This window comes from Somniosus microcephalus, chromosome 7, assembly GCF_052327205.1.
Source record: "Somniosus microcephalus isolate GS21.2 chromosome 7, FLI_Smic_1.0, whole genome shotgun sequence".
In the NCBI taxonomy this organism is placed as follows: domain Eukaryota; kingdom Metazoa; phylum Chordata; class Chondrichthyes; order Squaliformes; family Somniosidae; genus Somniosus; species Somniosus microcephalus.
The window spans coordinates 201,519,603-201,543,996 of NC_140993.1; the positions used below are offsets into that span (position 1 = coordinate 201,519,603).

The window sequence follows — 24,394 nt, forward strand, 5'->3', positions numbered from 1 at the left end:
GTCCCCGCAGGACCCGGCCACCCGTCCCCGCGGCACCCGTCCCCGCGGCGCCCCCCCCCCCGTCCCCTCACCGCCCCCCCGCCCCCGCGGCACCCGCCCCCCCGGGACCCGCCCCCGCATCCCCACAGGACCCGCCCCCCCGCCCCCGCAGGAGCTCTGCAGCCCCCATCCCCGCAGGAACACCCCGTCCCCGCAGATCCCCCCCCCCCCCCACCAGTCCCCCTGTCCCCGCAGGTCCCCTCAGTCCCCGCAGGTCCCCCCCCCCCCCCCCCCGGACCCCCCCTTGAAGGGTGTGACAGCCTTCCAAGAGAGAGACCCCATTGTCGGGAGGGAGGGAGCTCCACCTACTGCATGATCACAGCCCTTCCTACCCCACAGAGGAGAGAGAGAGACCCAAACTGTGTAGGGCCTAAATGTTAGGTTTGCTGAGAAGTGGTTTCTGTTCATGCTGATGCCCACGTTGCCAGGGATCAGCACAAGGAGCCCCCATTCGGGAGGCTGCCTCACACTGGGTTACCACCTAATGGATTATAACTCCTGAGCAACATCAAACCTGGTTTAAAAAATTACTCCAAAGCCCTGCGTAAACCTACCAGGAGTTGCTTTAAATGCTGCCGCCTGCATTTTAAACAAGTTAGAGGGGGAGAGTCAACACAGCCCTCCAGGTGGGAAGGTGACAGACTGAGACAACCAGTGAGGCAGTAGCTGATTGCCCCTCTGTGGGTAAAAACATTTTCTGTGACAGGTTAGAGAGATAGTGCCATGTACACAGATTCAAGTGTCCTCCTTTGTATGTGCTCTGGGATGAGTCCTGTGGAGTCAGACTTCAGTATCATTCCCGTAAGAGACAACCTTGGTTTTGAGAATGCATTGTAGAGAAGCAATTTTGAACATGGGTAATCTTGCTATTGTGTACAAACCATTTTGAACAGGAGTCTAAGAAGTAAGAAACTGCATAGCAAGGCTGGGTGTGAGGTCTTGCAAAGTAAATAATGGGCCAGAAATTCGCGGCCAAAGGCGTGAGTGCGCTCGGGGTACTCACGCATCTGGCCGTTGGAAATGCCGGCGTTCAGCATGAACAGCGCATGCGGGAACGCCGGCATTTCCAGACCTCGAGCGCGTGCGACTGCACAGGCAGCGCTTGCGCAGTGAACTTCGTGGATTTCATTCATGAAATCCGTGAGGGTAAGTCCTCAGAAGTTACACTTGAAAAAAAGCAAGTGTAAAGTGGTTCATTGGCTGCGGAGGAAGAAACATTTTATCGTGGAGCTTCTGAAATGCAATATTTTTGTTTGGGAAAGGGAGGGAAGTTATCTTAAGAAATTTTAAGTAAGTTTTAAAGTTAAATTTTTTTTTTTTTTTAAAAAGGGTTTTCAGAACGGTAGGTAGAAGGAGCAATTGTGGCTGTGTGAATGGAATGTGAGAATGAGTTATGTATGTATGTCCACATATATTCCTTTACGTATATGTATGTATGTTTTATATTCCTTTACTAATGTGTATGAATGTATGTTTTAATTATGATTTTCAAATAAGTTACTTTCTCTGAAAATCATAATTAAATAATACATTCATACACATAAGTAAAGGAATATATACATAACACGCAAAGGAATATATACAGACATACATACTTTCAGAAGCTCCACGATAAGAAATATCTTCCTCCGCAGCCTCTGGAGCAACTGTACCCATGCTTTTTTCATGTGTAAGTTGTAAGGACTTGACCTCACTGAAAGCAGTAATGAAAGCGGCGAATTATACTGCGCACGCGCTGCCTGTGCAGTCGCACGCGTTCTGCCTCTGAACCCCTTCGTTCAGAGGACAGGAAATGCCGGTTTTCCCCAAAAGCACTGTGCATGCTGAAAACCGGCATTTCATCCGGCCAGATGCGTAAGTACCCCGACCGTACTCGCGCAGTTGGAAGGGAATTACTGGGCCAACATTTTACATGTCAATAAAATGAAAAATTTAACAATTGCACGACTTGCCCCCTCGCATCTGCGACTGAGGGTCCAAGGAGGTGCATTGCGCAAGAGGTCATCATCGTACGTATCCTCACACTGTTCCCTTTGGGGAACTGTATGAAGTGGTGGAAGGATTTATGGCCGTGATTAACGCTCATTCCGTGACCGTAACCATCTTTGAGCCAGCCATTAGGGTGGTTAGTCCTATGGCGCGAGGGTTTTACGGGCTCCCACAACCCATCTGAGGGGGGGGGGGCCACCAACACCCACGGACGCAAGTATCCCGCTGGATGTCCACCCAGAATTTAAAGTTGGAACTCCGACTCCACTTGCCGGGACTGTCTGGAGTGGGGTTCAAAACCCTACTCCTTCTGGCCCAGCGGCGGGGATGCTTACTGCTACACAAAAGGCCCACTCCGCACAAAAGGTGACACCCATACGTTTCCTGCGCCTTTTCCCTCCCCGTGACTGGAGCCCTATGCTGCCATTTCACGTTGCTAATCGGATTGGGCCTTTGTCATAGCGGTAGGATCCCCGCCGCTGGGCCAGATCAGGGTAGGGTTTCGAACCCCGCTCCAGACAGTCCCGGCAAGTGGAGTCGGAGCTCCGGCTCTAAATTCTGGGTTGACATCCAGTGGGATATTTGCGTCCGTGGGTGTGGGTGGCCCCCCTCCTTGTATAGCTTGTGGGAGCCCGTAAAACCCTCCCGCCATAGGACTAACCGCCCTAATGGCTGGTTCAAAGATGGTTACGGTCACGGAATGAGCGTTAATCACGGCCATAAATCCTTCCACCACTTCATACAGTTCCCCAAAGGGAACAGTGTGAAGACACGTATGACGACGGCATTGCTAAATAAATAAATGGAATTAAAAAAATTCTTTTAGGGCTTTTAAAAGTCTTTAAATTGCTTTAATTCTCTTTAAGACTACTTCAGATTACTCAAAATAATGTAAACATTTAAAAAAGTTTATAAAAGTTACCAAAATCTTCAAAAAACTTCCAAAAACCTATTTAAACTGCTGCTTTGCATGTAAAAATCCTTAGCAGCTTGACAGAAACATTGGGGGCGTGTCCAGTGAAACTGAGACCTCAAGGGGCGTGTCTCACTTACACTGCACGCTCCTGGCTTCGCGCTGGCTGCACTCCTGGGCGGCGTGACGTCATACGCTGCCCGGGATTCTTCTTTTTCATTCACCAAGTCCAGGCGTCCCTGGAGCTGATCGTCAGTAGCGCGGGGTAAGTGTAAATACGGGGCTTGCACGCGCTGCAAGCCCCGTTCTGGAATTTCTGGGCCAATGTGTTGTTAATTACCATGAAGCAGTGTTTGTTTATATTGTCTTAATGATGAAGTTCACAGCAAGATTTCCTAAAATCAGTGATTCAGTGTACTATTTTCAGTTTAAATAGATAAAATAATTCATTCATGATGTAACATTGGCTGGAGATGAGACAGTTTTATTTTTGAAGCATTCAAGTTTGATCATTGTTTGCCAAGTGTCCCTCTGTTCTGAGTGCATAATGCTTTATGGTTTTGCCTGATCATAACCAGAACTTGTTTGTGAACTTAAAGTAAATTCTTGCCATATTGCCACATTGGGAAAGGATGGAAACAGGCTTGGCAAGGACACATTGTTGTTGCAATTTCTATTTACCACAGGAAGCAAACCCATCCAGAGTGAAGTGAAAGAGGCTAATACTTACCCAGAGTACAACAACTTGCATTTATGTAGTAGAGCCTTTAACATTGAAAAGTCTCTCAAAGAGTTGCAAGGACAACAATGGATGCCAAGCGAAAAGGAGAGATTGGGAGGAGTGACCAGAAGCTTGGCTGACAAGGTGGCTTTTAAGAGGGTCTTAAAAGACTAGAGGCAACTAGTGGAGAGCTGGTGGAGTTTCAGGAGGCAATTTGAGTGTGGGCTTTAGCGGCTGATGACACAACCGCCAACGGGCAGGTAAAGGGAAGGGGGAATGCACAAGAGTCTGGAGTTAGAAAAATAGAAAGTTGTGGGGGAGGGGTGGGTTTGTAGCACTAGAGATGGTTACAGAGACCAGGACAGGCCATGGAGGGATTTACAGATAAGGATGAGAATTTTAAATCTGAGGTGTTAGGGGACCAAGTCAAAGCAATTTTCTTCTTCCATTAGCAAATCTTTTTTATCAGACTCCACAAATGAAAGCCAAAATAACATCAGTGGCTTTAAGGGAAGTTTCCCAAATGAATTTTATGGGCAGTTTGTGTTCTTGTTGCTGTATTTCATTCACATAAAATGTGTGCAATTTAATCTGAAGTTATATCGCACTGTGAACTCAGCTTGAGAGGGTGTCTCGCACTTCATGGCTTTAGTGTGCTCAGTGGTTTCCTGAGTAATAATGGGACTTTTATATTGAGTTACACCCAAAAGAACTTAAACTGCCACTTTCGCAGCAGTACAAACTATTTAACAACACCCTTAGTAAGAGTTTGGAGAGCTTTAAATAGTCACCTATAATTAACTGTTAAAGTAAAGAAGACTGCTTGCCAATTCCAAGAACTTAGTACTGCATTGAATGATTCTGCAGCATTGTTGCTGGCCACGAAGGAGTTCAATTAAACCTCGTGTTAGGTATTTTTAAAATTCATTCTTGGGATATGGACCTCGCTGGCAAGGCTGGCGGTTTATTGCCCATCGTTAGTTGCATTTGAGAAAGTGAGCTGCCTTCTTGAACCGTTACAGTCTGTGTGGTGAAGGTACTCTCACAATACCGCTAGGGAGGGAGTTCCAGGATTTTGACCCAGCGACCATGAAGAAACGGCAATATATTTCCAAATCAAGGATGATATGTGACTTGGAGGTGAACTTGGCGGTGGTGGTGTTCCCATGCATCCGCTGCCCTTGTCCTTCCAGGTGGTAGATCTTTGGATTAAGATATTGTGAACGTTCTGAAGTATTCATGCAATATTTGAAGTCTTTGCATGCATACAGTTTGCACTGAGGTGATGTATTTAGCAAATCCTCTTCAAGGTTGCTTTATTTATGCAGATCGGGAACATTCTGGCCTTAAATAGGACATCTGACAGAAGTAATAGTCTTATGAAATAAAATAATACTTTGTATGTGCCCTTACCTTGCATAACAACCTTTTATGTGGTACCTTATCAAATGCCTTTTGAAAATACAAATATACTACACCCACTGGTTCTCCTTTATCTACATCTACCCTGCTCGTTACATCCTCAAAAAACTCTAGTAAATTTGTCAAACACGATTTCCCTTTCATAAAACCACGTTGACTCTGCCTAATCATATGTGTGAGAAGCCTCTCCTGAATGTGAACAGACTGGGAGAACTGGAAAAGTAGTTCAGCTAAATTTACCAGGTGAGGTGAAAAGATAGGGAGGAAGAGGGGAATATAGGGAAACATCAGATTAACATTTACTTGACCGCGAAAATCTCCCTGCACTGCACATTGCCAGTGAGGTAAAAATCCGTTTTGAGGATTATTCTCAACTGTACCTCAACACCATATATTCCTCAGTGCTGCATAGCTATCAATGAATTAGGATAAAGCACAGCTACAATCCAGAATTAAACATATAAAGGATGGAGGGAGGATACAGATCAAGTATAGTATATTACACAAATCACATGGTGAGAAAGGTAAATTGTTAACATCGTGAGGTTTCTTTACTACCAGTTCTCCTGTGACATTGCTTATGGCTAAGAATGTCTCATGTTCACCTGCCACCACCCCCCCCCCCACCCCGAACCACTGGGGAACTCAATTTTATTTTCTCTTTTCCACGGGAAAGAAACATCCTGAGTTGAAGGTCCATGCTCGGCTGTGTATCAAGCAAGACAGGCCATCTGAACCACCACTATCACCCCTGCCCTTTGTGACTGGCTGCAGGTACTGCCCTTCTCGAGAGGATAACAACTTGTATATGTGCTTTTTTTTCAATGGTGTTTTCTATTTGATTCCAAAACATTTGAACAACTTCAAATGAGCACAACTACTGCACAAATTCTCTCTTCCTCTCGCCACCCTCTTCTCTCAGTGGCAGGCACCCAGTAAGGCTGCTTCATTTTTTCCAGCAATGTCTAGAATCCTCTTGTTTTACCCCGTGTATTTAATTGCTTTGCTCTCCTTTCCCTACCCATCTCATTTTGCTCTCCACTCCTGCTCAAGTCTCTGGCCTGTTCTCCAGCCTGCCACTGAACAATGCTGCAGGAGATCTGCTAGTAAGTCGGAGATTCAAGGAGAGGATAACCTATTTAACACATCTGGAATCATTTTTCATCTGGACATTTGATGACCAGGGTTGCATAAACATGTTACTCTTGGGGTCATTCAACCTCATGTAACAGAATTGAAATGCAGTAAGAGAATGGGGGAATTTATTCCGTAACAGAGAAAGAAATAGACCTTTTGTATTACAAACCTTTATTTGGAAAATCAATAGAAATGGTTATGCAGGAAAATTGACGTTCTTTTGTTGCATAGATCTATCTATTGCAATGCTTATAGAAAGTAAAGTGCTACTTTTATATCACATTTCAAAAAAACAGTATAAACCATATACACTCCAGAGATGATAGCCACTTTTACACAGTATGGATTCAGGGAGACTGAACCTGTTCCCAACACTTTATACTTAAATATAGCTTTGTTATTCTGCCTGCCGATTAATAGACCCACAGAAAACTGGGTCTATGATTCTGCTGCCCAGGTGAGGGAGCCGGATTTAGTCTCCAAGAATCAATGCCACACAAAAGGGTAGCGGAAACCTGGAATTCTCCCCCCTCCAGAGCCTGTAGATGCTGGGTCAATTGACATTTTCAAGACCGAGATCAACAGATTTTTGTGAGGTAAGGGTTTCGAGGGGTATGGATCAAAGTTGGGTAAATAGTGTTGAGGTACAGATAAGCCATGATCTAATTGAATGATGGAGCAGGCTCGAGGGGCTGAATGACCTACTCCTACTCCTGTTCCTACATTCCTAAGTGTGAATATGTCAGCCGTGGCTCAGCTGGTAGCACTCGCCTCTGAGTCAGAAGGTTTTGGGTTCAAACCCCACACCAGAGACTTGCACTAGAGTGTCAGCCTAGATTTTTGTGTTCAATACTGAGGGAGTGCTGCACTGTTGGAGGTGCTGTCTTTCGGATGAGACATTAAACTGAGACCCTGCTCTCTAAGGTGGATATAAAAGATCCCATGGCACTGTTTCGAAGAGTAGAGGAATTATCCTCAGTGTCCTGGCTACAATTTATCCCTCAATCAACATCATTGAAACAGATTACCTGGTCATTATCACATTGCTGTTTGTGGGAGCTTGCTGTGCGCAAATTGTCTGCCAGGATTCCTACATTACAACAGTGACTGCACTTCAAAAAGTACTTCATTGGATATAAAACACTTGGGGATGTCTGATGGTCACGAAAAGCGCTATATAAATGCAAGTCTTTTAAAACCTGTTAAAACACCTAAGATGCTCCTTAAAACCTACCTCTTCCATCCTAATAGCTTCTTATGTGCATTGTGTCATATTTGTTTGATAACACTGCTGTGGGTTCAAGTCCCGCACCAGAGACTTGAACACAAAAATTTAGGCTGACACTCTACTGCAATACTGAGGGAGTGCTCAGGCAAACTAAACATCTGTAAGACAAAGGTCCTCTACCAACTTGCCCCCGCCACACAGTACTGCCCCCCAATTATCAAAATCCATGACAAGGCCTTGGACAACGTGGACCACTTTCCATACCTCGGGAGCCTACTGTCAACAAGGGCAGACGTCGATGACTAAGTCCAACACTGCCTTCAGTGTGCCAGTGCAGCCTTCGGTCGCCTGAGGAAGAGAGTGTTTGAAGACCAGGACCTCAAACCCGGCACCAAGCTCATGGTCTACAGAGCAGTAGTAATACCCGCCCTGCTGTATGCCTCAGAGACATGGACCATGTACAGCAGGCACCTCAAAGCACTGGAGAGGTACCACCAACGCTGCCTCCGCAATATCCTGCAAATCCATTGCGCACCAACGTCCGTGTTCTCGCTCAGGCCAACATCCCCAGCATCGAAGCTTTGACTACGCTCGATCAGCTTCGATGGACGGGTCACATTGTCCGCATGCCCGATACGAGACTCCCAAAACAAGCGCTCTATTCGGAGCTCCGATACGGCAAGAGAGCCCCAGGTGGGCAGAGGAAACGCTTCAAGGACACCCTCAAAGCCTCCTTGAAAAAGTGCAACATCCCCACCGACACCTGGGAATCCCTGGCCCAAGACCGTACAGAGTGGAGGAGAAGCATCCAGGAAGGCGCCGAATACCTCGAGTCTCTTCGCCGGGAGCAAGCGGAAGCCAAGCGCAAACAGCGGACGGAGCGCACGTCAACCCAAGCACCCCACCCACCCGCCCCTTCAACCACCATCTGCCCCACCTGTGGCAGAAACTGTAGGCCCTGCATTGGACTCATCAGTCACCTGCAAACTCATTTTTAATGTGGAAGCAAGTCATCTTTGGTTCCGAGGGACTGCCTAAGAAGAACGCTCCTGTGAAGTGCCTTGGGATGTTTTACTATGTTAAAGGCGCTATATAAATGCAAGTTGTTAATCTAATGTAAAAATACTTTCCTTCTCGACTAGAGGCTTGGGGAGAAATTCGGTTGCTTTGCGCCTCCTGTTAGCGCCCAAAGAGCAACTAGCGCCCGGGTGCAGCGCCGCCAACGCCTCCCGCGAAATTCAGCGGGAGGTTAGCGGCAACGGTAACCATTAGCGCCCTGTGGCGCTGCGCCGCTGGCGATGACGTCATCGTCGTGCGCAGCACCCCGGCTGCAATCTTGGGTAGCGCCCCCTGACTTAACGCTGGACGCTATGTCTGACGGGGTCAGGGGGGACTACCTGCGGCCGGGGCGGCGCTATTTAAAGGCGAGGTGACGGGCGGCCATTTTTGTTGCTGGCTGCCTGCCAGCACCTGCCTCCGTTGCCATCCCTGGCCTCATGAGAACCCCCCTCCCCCCGTGGAGTGCCGGCTGCGCTCCATGTGCCCGGCACTTCTCTTGAGTGCCGGGCTCTTTTGCCGGCACTCCGATCCCGGTGGCCCAGCTAGGCCCCTCCCCCTTTAAAAAGGGGAGGAAGGCCTGCAATACCGCGGCGCAGCACTTCCAGTAGCGCCCCGCTTCCCTCTTGGGGTGCTACCGATGAATTTCGGTCACAGGGGCGCTAATTTTTTCGGGGTGCTGGCGAAGTTAACGCCCCAAAGGGGGCGCGACTCAATTTTTCCCCCTCATTCTCTCATATCTATGAACCTGTATATAAGATTATAATTAGTACTGGTAGATGTCATAGATAGCTTGGGACCTCGTATGGTTTCTGTAATTGATTGTGGTCTTGCAGCCTAAACGTGACAGCGGTAGCCCGTCACCCTAATACAGCAAATTTATGGAAGTGGTATGTCATATGTGACGAGGTAAAAAGTATTACATACCTTACTGATACTGAGAGGCAAACCTCTCAGATATATTTGTACCACTATTTACCTACTACTTTACAAAATTTGACTTCCGATGCAATAACTTAAAGAAGCATAGAAGTTTACAGCACAGAGGGAGGCAGTTAAACCCATCATGTCTATATCAGCTCTTTGCTAGAGCAATCCAAAACTAATCCCACTGTGTTCTGCTATCTTCCTCTGCATCAAGTGTTGATCCATTTTTCCCTTAACTGGTGTAATGGTCCCTACCTCGACTGCATTTCTTCCTCAAAACGTCACATTACCGGTTGACATTTTTGCACTACCTGCCATGGTAAATTTGCAATATTTCCCAAAGATGCATGTATTTTATTTATTTCTTGTCCCCCTTCAAATCTTCCTCTCTTTCTCAGTTATTTACATGATTATAAAAGCTTTTTTTATTTATTCTCTACTTCCCACATAGGATTTGCAACTCTTACTGAGGCTGTTGTTGGGTATAGCAATATCCAGGATGGCTTTTTGAGTCGGCACAAACATTAGTCTCTCTCAACAACACAAAATAAACCTCTCAACCCCAAACACATCTTTAACTCGCGATTTTTATTGAATCGTTTCAACTGTATAAAATGCTGAAAACTGAAATCTTTTTGATTTTTTTTTTTACTTCATTTGTCATATGGTTATTATTTGTAATTTATCTGCCTGATGTCACGGCACACACTAGATGTTGTAGTTCCACAGGAGCTGGGTGAAGCCATACCTTCTCTGATGCATCTTTCATTCCCTCACTCACCCAGGTGAAAATTTTCAACTAAGCACAGAAAGGAAGGCCTATGTAGACTTTTGCAGACATTTCTAACAAGAAATCAATTTAATGGGTAAGTTTATGGTGATTATTTTTCAGAACGATTTTTAATTTTTCCTGTTGTATTCTAAATGATTGTTTTTAGCTATTTACATTGACTTGAGTGGAGAAGGAAACTGACAGCCTAAAAGTGTGTGAAGAAATTATTTGGTTGAATTTGAATGACAGCTTACAAAAAATAATTAAGAAATTTGATTGCTTGGTTTTCTGCTGATTCCTCATTCCTCATTGGTATTTTTGATTTTTGTTCACACTTAGTTAATCGGACGTTTGGCAACATAGCGCAGCTTTCAGTTATGATAACAGCTTGCATTACTGTAGCAGTCCTCACATGCAGACAGAATTCTCCAAGTGCTTTACAGTGCAGTGGGCAGAGAAACTCTAGTCAGAAGGGCAAAAGACAAAGAGAGGGTGTTTGGGACAAAAGTACTTTTTGAAGGGAGGACAGTGACCAAGGAGAGGTGCTAGAGAAAACATTCCAAACGATGGGGCACAGCGGCCAGTGTTGGTGGATCAGGGAACAAGGAGTGTGTAGAGAGTGTGCGTGGGGATGTGTGGTTGTAGAGGATGGCTAAGATAAGATGGGGTGGCAACATGCAGGAATCTGAAGGCCAGGATGAGAATCTTGGTCCATTTGCTGGGTCATGGAGAGACAGTGGAGCTCGGTGAGGACCGGGCGAAGGACTATTGGCCTTGGTGTGGGTAAAAGCTCGGCCTGTGCTGATTTGGATGAGTTTAACTTTTACAGGTTGCTGGTTAATATCAACAAATTAGTCGCAGAACAGGAATTGAACCTACATGGCTCATTACTGCACTGGTGGTACTTTTAGTCTTTGAACTATCTGAAAGTTTCAATGGATTTCTTTTAAGGTAGGTTATCATAAGAGACTTCCACTAGCGAGGGAAATTAGAAAAGAACTAATAGTTATGACATTGATATTTTTATTAAACAATCTGCACAATGAAAGAATACCTTCTCAAAGTGAATGTTTTAGGTCGTGTAGTTAAACATGTTTACTTTTTATTATAGTTTCGCTTCCACTTGCTATTCAGCTTAAACTCTCCTAGATCCTTCTTGTCATCTGATGTGCATTTGAAACACTCTTACCTGCTCCATGCCTGTTTCCTGCCTCTACCCTCCATGTTAGTTGTGCTGTTATGCACTGTCCCAGTTAGCGGAGTGTTGTAGGACAAAGGGTTTCCAGCATCCTGAGTGCCTTTAAAGTACATGGAATGGCTCCATTCAATGGGCATCTTTGGTTCTACTGTGCATTGAATCCCCTTTGGCTATTTGCTCTTTGCAACATTACTATGGTTTCTATGTAAGGAAATGTTTGCATGCTTTTAACCTCTCTTGCTCCTACAATGTCAATGAATTGTCTGATTTCAGCCCATCTATATGACATTCTATCCCTCATGATTCTTGTGAATTTCAATAACTCACAGCTGTACCCAGTGCAAGACCTCACTTTCAAAGGACCGACATCTCAGAAGTGTCGACATCTCAGAAGTGTTTCCGTCTCAGGCAGCGTTGCTTAAGCATGAGTTATACTCGCATGTAGTTCAAACCTTCTGGGCAAATATTTCAGCACAGCACTCTAATTTGAGTCTGATGGCAATAGTCATTTTTGTTAGATCCGTGTGTTAATGGAGACACGGAATGCAGGAGTTGATTTAACAAGTGTTTACTGAACAAAGTCTGGAGGTGAACTAACTACACAAGACGCTACACAGGCTTATATACCCGAGTGGTCACTACTGGTACTACAGTATACAGGGGCTTCAAAAACATAGTTCCTCTTAAAGGTACATACACTACAATTCCTCCCCTTTTAGATAAATAGTACATAACATTTTAAGTAATCATTAAATAACATTTTTACAAGAACAATAATATACACATTTGCTGAAGTTAATCAATTACAAATTCAGTCTCTCTGGAGACTTCCTGACTCGGTGGTGTAGTAGGTTCTTTTGGCAAGGTTGATTCGGCTTCAATGCCAGTGTCGGGTTCATCTGGTTCCAGTATCACTGGATCGGAGGTAGATACTATGGGTATCTCTGCTTCATCACTAGGCGTATAGAGTTGTGGTGTAGGTTGTCCTTTTTCGGATGACTCTATGATGTCCACGGTATACATCAGCGGTCCTAGTCGTGTGCAAATAGTTCCAGGCTGCCATTTCTCGGTACGGTAGTCCGAGGCCAAAACTGGTTGACCTATCTGGAAGGTTCTAGTTGGCCTTTCATTCATGCTTTGAAATTGCCGGTTCTCTACGTCCCTTCTGACGTTTGGCTTGACCAAATCCAGCCGGCATCTTAGGCTTCTATTGAAAAACATCATGGCGGGGGTTTGGTTTGTAACCACATGTGTTGCATTCCTGTACGCAAACAAGAAGTTATCTACCTTATGTTGTAGATTTATGTCTTCATTACCCATGGCCTTTATGGCCGCCTTGAAGGTCTGGACAAACCTTTCAGCCAATCCATTGGTGGCGGGATGGTATGGGGCAGACGTGTAGTGCTTAACCCCATTGTTTTTTAAGAACGTCCTGAATTCTTCGGATACAAATTGCGGTCCATTATCAGAACAGATCTGTTCAGGCAGCCCATTCCTGGCGAATATGGTCCTTAATACTGTGATGGTTTTTTCCGTGGTGGTGGAGGACATCTTTATTACCTCCGGCCACTTGGAGTGTGCATCCACCGCGATTAAGAACATTGAGTCCATAAATGGACCAGCAAAGTCGATATGTACCCTTTGCCATGGAGATGAGGGCCACTCCCATGGCTGTAGAGGGGCTTGTGGTGGGGCGTTTTTGACCTTCTGGCATCCTAGACAGCTCTTGGTCATTTCTTCGATGTCTCCATCGATACCTGGCCACCACACAAACGCTCTGGCTAAGTTCTTCATTTTCACTCCACCCAGATGCTCCTCGTGAAGCTCCTTTAGCACTCTATCCTTGAGTTTGGGTGGAATCACCACTCTGGATGCCCCTCGTGAAGCTCCTTTAGCACTCTATCCTTGAGTTTGGGTGGAATCACCACTCTGGATCCACACATCAAGGTTCCTCGGCACACTGACAGCTGTTCTCTTCTTTGCGAGAATGCTGGCAACAGTGGTTCGCCATGTGCTGGCCATCCCTTCACCGTTAAATCGTAGACTCGTGAGAGAGTCGGGACATTTCGCGTTTCCTTTTCAATGGTAGAATTTGTCACCGGTAGACATTCCACTATGGTCGAGTGGAACATCTCCACTGGGTCCACTGTAGGCGCCTCTTCCACCGTTGGCAACGGTAGGCGCGATAACCCGTCAGCATTCCCATGCTGTTTTGTTCCTTTGTATTCTGTCATATTGGTGTGCCCCTAGGAAAAGGGACCACCTCTGTAGCCTTTGCGCTGTCATAATGGGAACGCCCTTTTTAGGGTTGAATATGGAGACGAGGGGTTGATGGTCAGTCAACAAGGTAAATTTTTGTCCGTGTAGGTAATGGTTGAATGTCTTCACCCCCCACACCAGGCTGAGTGCCTCCCTGTCGACCTGGGCATAGTTACGCTCAGCTGAGTTCAATTAGCGTGATGCAAAAGCTATCGGCCGCTCCGAGCCATCAGGGAATCTATGCGATAATACTGCTCCCACGCCGTAAGGGGATGCATCGCACGCCAGTCTGATTGGCAGTGATGGTGTACTGTCTCTCTGTAGCAATTTATGTTAGTTTTCCAGTTAATTCGGGGGTTTGAGCAAGTTGGGTCGATTCCCATTGTGTGCTGCCACCTAGTGGCTATTTGGTACCTAGCAACTGCAGTAAAAGTGCAGTAAAGTGCTGTAAAGCACAGTAAGTGCAGTAAAGTAAACTACAGACCTACAGCGGCACATGCTCTGAGAAGTTGTATTGTTCCCGTGCCTGAGTCTTGGATATTATTTGTCTGTAAGTACTTGAGAATGTTATAGATGATTAGTGTACACTATGTTGCAGAAAATGTTTAGTTTGTAACTTTTCTCTGTAAGCAAACTTACACAGCTAGCCGTGAAGTGCTCGCTCTCTGTCTAGCTGGTTAACTAGTAGCTGTATTTTGATGCACTATGTACAGGGCTAATTTAAAGAGAATGCCTTCCAGTTTGCTAAATGTATATTCACAGTAAGCTGTGTTTCCACGTGTTTGGTAATTTACATGCCAAATGTACTGTGTTGCTCAGGCGTACCTAAATTTGTGTATGCATATCAGTTATGTGCTTGTATACTAATGTGTGCTTCCATTTCTGTGTTGTATTTCAGTTTTACAATAAGAATCTTTCAGTAAAGCTTTACAAGAAAAGTCAAGCCTTGTGATTTTTATGGGAAGATATCAAGTTGTTAGCTACCTGTCTAGCTCTGCATAGGAAAGCGCTGCGAGGGCAGAAAAGATGGGTTGTAATGAGCCAACACTTCCCTGGACGTGATCAAGCCTTTGCATTTATGGAAGGCACGTTTACAGTCTTCGCTCCATTTCCAAACTACTCCCGTTTGTAGCAGTGCGTTAAGAGGGTGCAGAACCGTCGACAAGTTTGGTAAAAATTTATGATAGTAATTTACTAATCCCAGGAATGACCTTAATTGTGAGACATTTTCAGGCGCTGGGGCCTTTACGACCGCTTCAATTTTTTCAGGTGACTTATGCAACCCTTCTTCGTTAATGACATGGCCACAATATGATATTTGTTTCTGGAAAAATTCGCACTTGGGGCGATTTGCTCGTAGGCCCCGTTCTCTCAGCCTCGTGAGCACATGCTCCAAGTTGGCAAGCTGCTCGTTGTCGTTTTCTCCTGTTACAAGGATGTCGTCTAGGTAACATTGAGTCCCCGGAATCCCTTGCAGGACTTGCTCCATAGCTCTTTGCCAGATAGCCGGAGCTGATGCCACTCCGAAAACCAGTCGATTGTACTGGTACAGGTCTTTGTGTGTGTTAATCGTGAGATACTTTTTAGAGGCTTCCTCAACCTCCATCTGTAGATATGCCTGTGCTAAGTCAATTTTGGTGAAACGTTTCCCTCCGGATAGTGAGGCGAAAATATCTTCTATCCTCGGAAGAGGATACTGTACCGTGTGAAGAACCGGGTTTACAGTCACCTTTGAAGTCCCCACAGATGCGAACTTTTATCTGTTCTTCAGATTTATCAATTGATATACCTATCAATTCGTCCAATAAAAGCGACGAGTTAGGAACGTAACTAAAGGTTTTTATTGACTAAATAACAGAGCCCACCCTCGTGGGTGATCGGGTCCAACAAGGAGGAATACCAGCCAGTCGACTACCTTTATACCTGGGCAGGTAGGTGGAGCCATGGGCGGAGTCGGAGGTGGTCAGCCGAGGTATAACAGCGCGACAAGAGGCGACCTCGTATAGTGATACAACAGTGAGAACAGTGATAACAATACAACAGTGATAACTATAGTGTAACGATAGTGAACGATAAAAGTGGTTTACCACATCAATATTCAACGTTTTCTTCATGACCGGGACGATGGGTGTTGCCCACTCGCTCCAATCTACCTTGGATAACACGCCTGCTTTTTCCAAATTCTCCAGCTCTGCCTCGACGGCTGGACGAATTGCATATGGCACCGGCCTTGCCTTAAAAAACTTGGGAATTGCCGCATCTTCCACTTTTATTGAGGCGGTGGCGCCTTTCAGGGTTCCTAGTTCCTGTTGAAACACTTCTTTGGCGTTAGCCAAGATTTCTTTTAATCGTCCAGGTATGACGTCATCATCGTTTTTTTTCTTACTGGTCACCGTCAGTGCCTGAATGGAGTGCCAGTCTAAACGCATCTTTCTGATCCATTCACGTCCCAACAACGGTGGACCACCATCTTGCAGAACGTATAAATACAACTTCTGTATTTCCTTGCCGTTGTATACAACAGGCACCCTTATTTTCCCTCTGGGGTATACTTTCTGCCCCGTATATGTCTTCAAGATAATGGACGTGTCTTTCAAAGGTATATGCGGAAATAGCCGCTCGGAATCCCGTCGACTCATGACGGTCAGATCTAGCTCCATTTTGACTGGGCCCCCGCTATCGTGAGGGTAACCCAAATGGTCTGGTAATCTTCTTTGGCAATTACATTATGTAATTTGAGACAGCTTAGTCTCTTGTTTCCGGAGTCGCTATCGCTCTTCTGGTCTTCGGAGCTACTGTCCGTCATCATTTGTACCTTTCTGTACTTTTCCTTATTGACCTTTTTACTGTCAGCGGATTTCTTTCCAGATCTGCATACACGTGCAATGTGTCCCATCTTTCCGCATTGCCTGCATGCTTTGTCCTTGAACCAGCAGTCCTTCTGGTCATGGGTGGATCTGCCGCAGCAATAACATCTCTCGAAACCCCGTGTCATTTCATGGGTGCCGAAGTCCTGTGGCTTTTGCTGTATCTCTGCAGCTCCTCTTGCTGCTGCTTCGTATGATACAGCCACACTGAAAGCCTTGTCCAGTGTCAAATCTTTCTCAGAAAGTCGTCTTTTCTGTGTTCCTTCGCTTAGGAGACCGCAGACGAATTTGTCTCGTAGAGAATCTGCCAGTCCTGCCCCGAATTGGCAGTGCTTTGACAGCTTTCGTAATTCGGTGAGGTAATCAGCGTTACTTTCATTCTTGTGCTGATTCCTCCTGAAGAATTTGAATCGTTCCGCAATCAGCAGCGGTGTTGGGTTTAAATGCTCCTGTAAGGTATCAACAATCTCCTTAAAATTCTTGTCCATTGGTTTGGCTGGAGTGATCAAGTTTCGTAACAGCCCGTATGTCCTTGCGCCCATCAGATTTAGAAGTACCGATGCCTTTTTATCATCCGCTACTTCATTCGCCTTGCAATATACCTCCACTCTTTCCACATATGTGGTCCAATCTTCTATATCACTATCGAAAGCAGTAATATTGCCAGTCTTCGGCATCTTGAAAATTTAAACTGGCGCTTCCCGCGCTTTTCCTCCGTCCCTGATGGATCAAAATGGCGCCTCCCGCGCTTTTCTTTCTTCCCCGCCGAGTTAAGATGGCGCCTCCCGCCGCTGCTGCCAACGCTGTTCTCCGCGGTTCCCGTTGCGACCTGCAGCTTTTCGCGGTATTTCTATTTTTTTTTATATCACTTCAATAGTTTCTCCGTTACTTGGAGAACCGTTCCCATCGTGGAGCGGACCCTCTGGGACTTTCCCCTCCCTCTGCTCGGTCCGAACGCTGACCTGCTTTGCAGCACCGGCCGCGCCCTGAGTGCTCCACCCTCTCTCTTTGCTTCTGCTTCCCGACTCGCTGCCCGGCCCCGTTGCAGAGCCACCCGATCGAGCTCTAGCCTGCCGCAGCCCAGGAAGGATCAGTGCACTACCTGCCACCAGCTCGTTTAGCTGGTGAAAGCACAGTTTTTTTTTGCTTCTGGCTTCGACCTTCGTCTGAGGAATCGATCCCCTTGAGGTGCTGCCAAATTGCAGGTAAGTTCGTTTCTAACTCGCCGCCACTGTTAGATCCGTGTGTTAATGGAGACACGGAATGCAGGAGTTGATTTAACAAGTGTTTACTGAACAAAGTCTGGAGGTGAACTAACTACACAAGACGCTACACAGGCTTATATACCCGAGTGGTCACTAATGGTACTGCAGTATACAGGGGCTTCAAAAACAGTTCCTCTTAAAGGTACATACACTACAATTTTTATTCTACTGGACACAAGGTTGTTAAGATTAGTGCAGCTCAAACTCCTTTCCTGTTCTCCAAATTGGCCACTAATGTCATAGTTAAAGAAAGTGAAGAAAAAAAGATTTGCCTTTGTATAGTGCCTTATCACATCTCTGAGGAATTCCTTAAAGTGCTTCACACAAATTACTTGTTAAAATGCAGTTGCTATGTAGGTTAATCTATGCACAATTTGCGTAACAGATTCCACAATACCAGTGAGATGAATGACCAGTTAATCTTTTTTTTGGTAGTGGTGATGATTGAGGGAGGAATGTTGTCTAGGGCACCAAGAGATTTCCCTGCTCTGTTTCGAAAAGGGACCACGAGAAAATGGATTAGGGTTCTGCATTTGGTTCTGGAGTCAAAATGGATATAAACTGGTTTGAAGTCAGCAGTGTAGTAGTCTGCCATATCAGATTTTCAAGCTGTGGTCTCTGACTACTCTCCACACCTGTGGACGCGCCTCTGCAAATTGATAAATCTAAACCCAACTGGAAAAGAAGATGGTCCTTTTGTCCAGATATGCACCACTTGTCTTTAAAGCATTACTTCATGATTAGTTGCATTCAAATGATTTCATTCTCATGAGTTAAAGTACCTCACATGGAAACAATGATGACGATCGCCTTGATCTCAGCCAGTTGTGTCAGGATTCAGTGAGTCCAGCCGTCCTGTGTAATTGGCCATTCCTTATTTGGTAACTTAATCCTGGGCTCTCACCAAAAATTGATTTCTAATTTTACTTGCAACTGGAAATGACTATACTTTCTTTCTACTGACTTCAGGAATATTACTGTCACATATCAAAATGGCTTTGTCCACAGACTGGTCTGCTCATCTTAGTGTAGCACCACAGTACATGCAGAAATGATGCACTGGAAAAGACCTCCTGGTCCCTCCAGCCTGTCCCCAAAATCTCTTTTTATTTATCATAGAAAAGTACAGCACAGAAGGAGGCCATTCAGCCCATCGAGTTTGCACCAGCTCTTTCGAGGAGCAATCCAGTCAGTCCCGCTCCCTGGCTCTTTCCCCATCTCCCTGCAATTTTTCTCCTTCAAGTATTTATCCAATTCCCTTTTGAAAGCTACTATTGAATCTGTTTCCAGCACCCTATCAGGCAGTGCATTCCAAATCCTTTTTTTCAAAGCAAAATGTTGCTGGGAAAAAAAATGGATCCCACTGCTGGAATATGCTATAGTTAGGAAAATCTTCAACCAAATTAAAACTTGTGGCGCTAATGTTACTTTGAGGGAATTCACTGAAGGGGACAAAATTGCTGCTCAAATGTGCTTCTTGTAAATTGATTTCAAATTGCATTTATTTTTAAGTGCATAGGAACAGGATTTAGCCCCTCGAGCCTGTTCCACCATTCTATTCTAATGGCTGTTCTGTACCTCAACTCCATTTACCTGCCTTTGCTCCATATCTGATCCCCATACCTAATAAAAATCTATCCATCTCGGTCTTGAAATTTTCAATTGACCCAGCATCCACAGTCTTTTGGGGGAGAGAGTTCCAGAATTCCACTACCCTTTGTGTATGTGGGCGGGGGGGGGGGGGAAGAGTGCTTCCTGATTTCACCACTAAATTGCCTGGTTCTAATATTAATCTAACTTTTTTAGGGTAAAAGTTAGCACAAGACAATTCAGATTTTTCCAGATTTTGACATGTACCCTTACAAAGGGAATATATTGTGAATCCCTGTGACAGCTTAAAAATGTTTTCATATGAAGTGTCAAACAAATGTGTATAATGCAACCATACAGTCAATCATCTTGATAGATGAGTTGGTCCAATGTCATCCCATTGGTAGCAAGCCTTGATTTTGATCAGCAAGCAAATGCACCCTTGGATGACTTGGTAAACTCCTTTTACTGGAGAAATGAAAAGAGTACAAATAATTGAAATGGATAAAGAAAATAAAAAGTATACCACTGTTCTGTGCCAGGAAATGGTTCTTGTCTGCAGTTTCTCTGCGCGTCAGGTTTCTGTTCAAGGAATGGTTATTGAGAAAGTACATCTAGTACAAGGAGGAAATGGGAAAGTCATTCCGACCAGTTTTGAGTCTCTCCTGGGAGTGGTTGCAGAGTGATATTGATAGCAGCTTAGGAATCTGATTTCCATTTTGGGGAATGGTGTTGGGTATCTCGGAGCACAAAGCAAGAGAGAACAAAGAGGATTTTAAAACTGAGTAAAACAACAAATGTAAATAAGGATACAAAATGAAAGATGGTCAATTGAAGTGGTAGAATAGAAGAGAACAAATATGATGGAAGAAATGTATTTTATAAGTTTTATTTCTGTATTACAGAGCAAGAGGGTAAATGGGACCCACAGAGACAGACTGCCTTGTAATTTCTTCATTGGCAAATGTAGAATACATTTGTGCGCATCGGCTGTAGACTAGAGGCATTGGGCTAATTCAGGTTGGTAACAGTTCATTTAACAATTTGAATTCATTTTCACTATCTTGATAAGTGAAACAAAATAGGCACAAATCTTTGTCTCCTAATTGTTTATTTTTAATATGTTTTATTGAATCAAAGACTTTTGGGATCATATGAGTCCCTTTCTCAGGTGAAAAAGGAAGAATAATGGTTAGTTTAGATCTCAGTTGAGTGATGTTAGAACACTAGTGATAAAACTGTAAGGAATATTAATCAGAGGGCATCAGGCGGATCTTTAACCTTTTCACCCTAACTCCTCATTATAGAACCAGCTGGAAATTTACTGTCCATGTCTAGGGTTTATTAGGTGCCTAAAATTTTGCTTTAAAATTTAACTGTCTTAACCAATTGAAATTATATTAAGTTACATAAACCAACCACCCTTCAGAAGAGACAGTGCACTATTGAGTGAATGAGTTGGTCAAAACAACAAAATCATGAACCAACATTTTGTAATGAACACACTTATGATAACACGATTAATATTATCTTAAGACTAAACATTAAATAGCACACGAGGTACTTGAGCATATCTTATCAACGAACAGAATTAGTCACCCAAGAGGAATAATGGCACTTCAAGTGTATTTTAATAGCATCAGCTGGGCTCTACTTTGAGCGTAACTTTATTTTGCACTATGTCCAAGACCAGCATAAAGTTGGCACGGTTAATTTGTGGTTAGACTCCTTGTATAGCTGACAAGTTAACAGCTTTGAATAACAAGCCGGTCAGCTATGTTTAAAGTCTACATCCGTGTATTGCTGATCAGCTCATAGCTTTAACAGTATAAATGCTTGATGTCACACAACCTCGTCCTTTCCAGTCAGTCTGGTAGCGTTGGCTGCCTTGCCTCCCTCGGAACGCCTGTAACTTCTTGCATGCAAAATCTTGTGTTTTCGCTCTCGCTGTTTAGATTTTGGTGTCAAAAGCAAAATCTTTTATGCATTTAAGTCCACAAGGTAAAACCTCTTTTTCCACTTACTCAAGTAACTGACCAACCTGAGTGATGCCTTTTATTCAGAATTCACCTTTACGTGTCAATCATCTTAAACAGACATGGCAAAGAGGAGAAATGGATTCCAAGCAATATTTTAAAAAATGACAGAAGATAACTTCAAATATAGGCTTTTGTTCACCTACGGGGTGTCACTGTGATGAATCTCTGTCTGTAGATGTGATATTGGTTCCCTCTTGGGTCATTTGCCTCTCTGCCTTCTCTTGCACATCTGTTATATCTGGACTAGAACTAGTTCTAATTGATGTTTCCATGTGCTCTGGGAAGCTGAATTCTTGCATACAAGAAATACATCTAGCTATTTGCCTATCTTTTGCTCGACTTCATAAAGTTAAGGTCTCTTAACGCTTTCTCAGCTTAGAAGTCTTGTTTCACAAGTTATTCCTTTTCTTTAACCTTCTGAACTCTTCTCCAGATTTATCCAAACAGCTCTGAACTCCTGGAACTTCTTGCACGCACGTTCTTGTGCTCTCACTTTCTAACTGTCTGGGTTTTTGTGTCAAAAGCACAATCTTTTATGCATTTAATTCCACAAGGTAAAATCTCTTTTTCAATCTATTCCGGTAAGTGACAAATCTGAGTGATGCGTTTTATTGCAAGGATTCATCTTTAGGTGTCAAATCACCTTAAACAGACATGGCAAAGATTTTTGAGCCGATTTTCATTATTAGATAAAGAAAACCGACTTGCTGCAGCTGGTAACTCCATTTACTTTCCCAGCTTTAAATAATGACAAATCTGGAGTAGATAAAAGTTGCGTTCCATTTGAGTTCCTTCCAGTCTTGCTTATTTTGCCCAGGCAGCATAATCTATATGTTATCTCTAGGTGAGTGGCCTTGACAGCTGCGGTCACAATCTGTGGTTGAGGCCTTCCAGCTGTGGTTCTGTAAGGTCCTTTACCCTCGTACAGCTGTCTGAATTGCCCACAATTCTTACCGTTCATTCTTTTTCTGTTTCCCCAGAGTTCGACAGAATTGTTGCAAATTCCAATTTTTAGGCTACAGTGATGTTGTGCCATTTATAGTAATTATCTGCAAAGAAAAATCATACATCCGTAGTTGGGTTTTTCAGATCTGTGCATGCAAAGCCAGGGGTATACTCCTTATGTGATGCTCAACTACTACTACTTCATTTTAATCTAGCTTAGAAAATGTCTAATGATGCTTCACAGAGGAGAAATAGATTCTAAGCCAGAGGTGACCAAGTATTTGGGTTGATGGGCCACTTAACAAATTTTGGTGAGCTGTTGAGGGCTGCATACCAATGTTCCCCCTAAGGTGTGCAGCCGCGCACCAATCGCGAAGTCCCGTGCAGGCTGCTCACCAGCTCCAGCCGCTGGAAAAGATACCGCGCAGCAAACTTAAAGGGTCCGCGCGCACAAAAAATTAGAGGGAACATTGCATTGCATAAACATAAACATTGCATAAACATAAATTCAAATAGTAGTCGGGGTTTATAGGGTACGGTAGCACAGTAGTTATGGAGAACATTAATAAACTTGCAGAATGGGCAAATAAATGGCAATTGAAGTTCAACACCGATAAATGTGAAGTATTACATTTTGGTAGGAAGAACAGGGAGGTCATTATTACTTGGAGGGTGCGAGTCTAGGTGGGGTAGAGGAACAAAGGGATCTCAGAGTACAAATACACAAATCACAAAGTTGCGACACAGGTTAGCAAGGCCATAAAAAAAGCAAACCAAGATTTATTTCTAGAGGGATAGAATTGAAAAGTAGGGAAGTTATGACAAACCTGTATCGAACCTTGGTTAGACCACACTTGGAATACTGCCTACAGTTTTGGTCGCCATATTATAAAAAGAATATAGAGGCACTGGAGAGGGTGCAGAGAAGATTTACGAGGCTGATACAGGGGGTACCAGAAATGCGAGGGTATACCTATCAGGAAAGGATGAACAGGCTGGGTCTCTTTTTTTCTCTTTTGGGGGGGGGGGGGGGGAAAAAAGAAGCCTGAGGCGTGACCCAATAGAGTTCTTTAAAATTATGAAAGGTTTTGATAGAGTGGAAACATTCTCTCTGAATCTACTTGTGGTGAAGAGTATAACTAGAGGCCATCAATATAAGATAGTCACCAAGAAATCCAATAGGGAATTCAGAAGAAACTTCTTCACCGAAAGAGTGGTGAGAATGTGGAACTCGCTACCACAGGGAGTAGTTGAAGCAAATAGTTCTGATGCATTTAAGGGGAGGCTAGACAAGCATATGAGGGAGAAGGGAATAGAGGGTTACGCTGATAGAGTTAGATGAGGAAAGATGGGAGGAGGCTTGAGTTGAGCATAAACGATGCCATGGACTGGTTGGGCCGAATAGCCTGTTTCTGTGCTGTATATCCTATGTAATCATATGTTACTGGACTAGTAATCCAGAGGCCTGGCCTAATATTCCAGAGACATTAGTTCAAATCCCACCACATCAGCTGGGGAATAAAAATTAAATTAATTAAATAAAATCTGGAGTAAAAAGCTAGTATCAGTAATGGTGACCATGAAACTACTGGATTGTCGTAAAAACCCATCTGGTCCACTAATGTCCTTTAGGGAAGGAAATCTGCCTTGACAGATCATCCGAACCGCCTGAAAAATGTTTTGCTGGCGCAGAGTTGGGCTATTTGCCCAACAACTGCCCAGCAATTGCCCACGCAACTCTTACGGCAGTCGTAGGGCGTGCTTTCATCAGCGTAAGGGTGCATATATAAGGCTTAAATAAAACATTTTAAAATGAGTTTATGCAAATATTGACCTGGATTAAGATGTTTAAAATTATCAAAAAATTAAATTTTTATTGAGGTTGGTGCAATGAAGGAACTTATGAATAAAATTGCAATTCAGTACATTTATAATTATTAGAATTCTGTACATTGTATAATTATTTAGGAATTCCATTGCATATCATTAGGGGATTCTCTTCGTAAATGATTGCACTGGAATCCTCC

General features: G+C 44.2%; 1 long non-coding RNA gene across 1 annotated transcript in view; it reads left to right on the plus strand.

The window, feature by feature from the left end:
• The window catches only part of LOC147115082 (uncharacterized), a 24,430-nt gene extending 1,078 nt beyond the window's left edge, over positions 1-23,352 (plus strand). Inside the window, exons 2-3 of the long non-coding RNA XR_015079046.1 lie at positions 10,218-10,298; positions 20,289-23,352. This is a non-coding gene — a long non-coding RNA (uncharacterized LOC147115082). The remainder of the gene's footprint in view (positions 1-10,217; positions 10,299-20,288) is intronic.
• The last annotated feature ends 1,042 nt before the right edge of the window (positions 23,353-24,394 follow it).